Here is a 4056-nt window from a genome sequence, read left to right on the forward strand (position 1 = left end):
AAACTAGACTCATTTAGGAAGAGGCAACCTAAATTGAGAAAATGCCCCTAACATGGTGTCCTATGAGCAAACCTGTAGTGCATTTTCTTATTTGATGATTGATGTGGGAGGGACCAGTTCACTTTGAATAATTATTCCCTGAGAAGATAGTTCTGTATTGTATAAGAAAACAGGATAAGACATGGTGAGGAAGCCTACATGCCCCACTCTTTCATAGCCACTGTATCAATTTCTACCTTGTGGTTATTGCCTTAAGTTCCTGCCCAGCCTTCATCACTAATAGACTGTACCCTGGATGTATAAGTTAAGTAAACCCTTTCTCTTTGAGTTGTTTTTGGTCATAATGTTTGAACAGGGGTTACTGAGTATCAGCCTTAGCACTCCCTCAGGATTCAGAACATGATGTCAACCACAAGTAAAAACTGGCTAAGTTATCTGAAGATAAATAAAATGAATCATCTCACATAAGTCTTTCCATCATGCCTCATTTATTCTTTCTATTCACTCTCCGATGCCCTCTTGATATTTTCCTTTCAATATTCCTCCCTGATGATCCTTGCTCTTACCTCTTCACTATTTTGTTATTCTACCCGTCCCATTGAAATTTTAGTTTATATCCACATACAGAGATAGTTAGCAATCCCATAGTTGATAACAATAGTATCAAGCATTCATTTTTTAGGGCTAACAGAATGAATAAAACATTGTCAAGATAGGTGTGTTATGTCTGAGTAGGGGCATGGCTGATAAGCTCCCTGGGGATACTTAGAGCATAAGAGTTGAGATTGTCCTCTATGCTAAGCATCCTGCCACTGCATCCAGTGACACCCATGTGAGAAGGAATTTGTTTCTCTGGGGTTGGTTTAGCAAGCAAACGTTTTTTTTTCCTGTATAGTTTAGGTGTAAAGGTGAAAACTGCTAATTTTCTAGACTAAGACCTTGTGTCAAGTGAAAGGGGAAGATAAGTGAAAATATTAATAACTTGTTAAATAGAGTAAGACCAGCGTATTACACCTTCCTGAGTCTGCTGCTAGAGAAGTGAGGACTTCCCAGACCTGTTTATAAGTTAGAGATAGTGTCTCTTTTGTTCAGGGCCTCCTGCTGAGGACTCCTTTCTTGCTAATAAGTCTTACCACTAAGGATAATTGTGGAGAACTAGCTTTACTGTAGAAACTAGGAGAACAAAGGTTTGACTAAGTGAATGCCTTCACACCAGGGATCCATGGTAGGTAGTTGCCAGTACAGGAAAAGTCAGGTTTAAAGAATAATTTATACACTGTTGGGATATTTTGGGTTGAATCCTATTATGTCATGATGTCATAACATTTCTACCAAATAAACAGTGACTATCCAAAAGACAAGTGTTCCTGAAACTCTAAAAATCATGTTCTCCACTAGATCATACAACTGCAGCTCTGCCTAGTGATATGTTTTGATTTTGCCATTGTTCATATTTTTATTTCGCCATTTATAAGCATGAGACTGTTTCACCACAGATGTCCTGGTATTTTTGACCTTATAATATTTCTACAACCTTTACCTCAATATTATCTGAGTCATGGATTCAAGGGCTGTGATGTAGATATATTCATTTTATTTGCTGGACACCCAAATATCTCATGCTTTCCTCAGTGTGCCTAGATATGGTTTTCTGTGATGGTCTCCATTTGCCGTGAAGAGAGCCATCGTTGATGAAAGATGATAACTGTGGGTATGAGTATAAATTTCATAAAGTAATTTGACGTTATACCAGTCTGGCAAAGTTGTGGCAGTAGATTTATTTCTGATATCCCTGCCTTTGCCTTACTCCATAAAGTTGGCTAGATTTCCAGTACCAGGTATGATTTCCCTGTGTTTAATAGGCCTAAAGTACAACTATACAGCTGTTGGTTACCACCAAAAAATAAGCTTCACATTGTGCATCTTTAAGGATATTTAGCTATGTTGTTCACTGTGGTGGTTCACAGGTGTCCAGTGGAAATGGTGGTATTGGTAGCTTGCATAGTAGTTTCTGGAGTCATGGAATCTAGATCACAGGAAGGAGGTTTTCAGGTAAGATTCGGGACAAATAGTACAAGTTCCAGGTTTTAAGTGTGTCGTGCTTTCAGAAAAAGGGGCTTACCTTTAACCCCTGAGAGATATCCAAGACTCTTTTTCGACTTCTTTGATTTCTGGATTCAACTCCTTAGTTTTCTACTCTTCTGTGACTTCCTATTTCTTTTCTGGATCTTTCTCATTTTTTTTTCTGTTCTGACTCTTTCAGCTTTTTTTTTTTAATTTAAAAGACATGTTAACAGTCCCTCCCTCCTCATCTGAAATACATAAGAGAATTCTTCCTCACAGACAATCAGTTTCTCAGAGCAGCAGCTGAAAAAGCGTTTATCAGGGTCTTCTTCATTCTCATCACCTCTCTTCTCTGGGATGGCATTTGGACCTCAGGTCCATGTAGCAACATTCTTAAGTTCTCAGATAACTGCTACTTGATCTTTTCCAGGTATTCCTTAGTCTTCTGGTTAGTCACATTGAATGGACTTATATGAAGCTTAAAATACTGTCCAAAGTATTCAAGATATTCATTGTCGGGTATTATTAGAGATCTTATTAGGGATCTCTGTGTCAAGGGCAACAGAAATTTCATGAGCCCAGCACCAAAAGACAGGACAAATGATATAGCCACCTCCACCCATATTAGAGAAAAGTTGAAACTTTTGATAAATTCAACAAACTTGACATGCTCTTTTATGGTCAGATTGAAGCAAACTAACTGATACCAAGACAGAAACTCTGAGTCACATTGAAAGATTACTGTGCTGGGCTGGAATCTCTCTTACTTTTGCCATGACATGCTTCAAAATGGCCTCATAGGCCTCATCGTGAGTCCCATCTTGAACTGCGTATTTAACAGCCTTTTGCTTGCCTTTGTCAGACCCAGTACCAGGTTGGTCCCCAGCTCCAAGTAAATACTCACAATATTCATGAATAGACACAGTCATGACGCAGTCTGTGGTATAGAAGACCTCTTCCATTGCCATGGTGAATATCAATGTCAGTGTCACCCTCTGATGATACTTTAGCAGTTTCAAGATGGCCAAGGAGACATCATTGATGTAGTAGGAGACATATGCTTTCAACTTCTTTTGATGATTCAGTTACATAGTCTAGTTCACAGTGATGTCCTTCTTTGGCATATTAAGTTTCACAGCACTTGCCAAAGCACCACCAGTTGACAGCTGACAGAACCCACACTAGCCACCACATACTGGACAGTCCTCACAAACATTGCATCCCTGCATTTGCTGGCTGTACTCACATGTGTTATCTAGGTGAATAGAACACAAGAATTTAAAGTTTTCACTGTGGTACTTGGCCATTTCCTCAGTTTTATCTTTGTGAGGACAATAGTTTTCCATATTTCAGTAGAGATAGTAATTGAGCAGAAAAGTGTAAATCATCAAGATTTGGCAAGGCTTCCTTGGCTGGCCTAGTCCAGAGTAGAAGTTTCAAATTTCCCCTTGCAGAAGTAACTGACTTTCCTCTTGGTGCCTTGAATTTGCACCATCTAGTTTGTCACCTGTCCCTCCCATCAGTCTATTTTTTGTCTTAGACTCATTACTTTCCCACATTCATTATATTTCCTTTTCCCCTTTCAGAGGATCCTGTTATACCTTTTAGTTCTACATGTGTGGAAACTTGTTTTTTATATTCTACATAAGGAAAAGAATACGTAGCGTTGGCCTTTGTGAGCCTCACTTATGAGGCAGGAGTGAGTAGTCAAGGTTGATGTTCAGTTTGTCCACCTTCTCATACGCCCTAGTACTGGGCTTGCAAACATCTTTTGTCCTTATATCTATCCATGTGTGCGTGTGTGTAAGCAAAAATTAGTTACAAAAAAATTATATTGTCTTTGAAAAAAGATCTAAAAAGAGCATCAATTTTTATGGCACCTCTGAAAATTATTTGATTTTATGTATTAAATATGTGTAAGTCATTTTTATATCTTAAAAATCCAGATACTGTGTCTCAGCCTGTTTTGCCTATTGCTGTTATCTAAACAGT

The 4056-nt window shown here is 38.5% G+C and overlaps 1 pseudogene; it reads right to left on the reverse strand.

Annotated features, from left to right (window-relative positions):
* Positions 1-2104: 2104 nt before the first annotated feature.
* On the reverse strand, positions 2105-3559 carry LOC125397915 (histone deacetylase 1 pseudogene; annotated as a pseudogene).
* Between the last annotated feature and the right edge of the window lie 497 nt (positions 3560-4056).

The sequence above is a fragment of the Myodes glareolus genome, chromosome 18 (genome assembly GCF_982192425.1).
Source record: "Myodes glareolus chromosome 18, mMyoGla1.1, whole genome shotgun sequence".
NCBI classification, from domain to species: Eukaryota; Metazoa; Chordata; class Mammalia; order Rodentia; family Cricetidae; genus Myodes; species Myodes glareolus.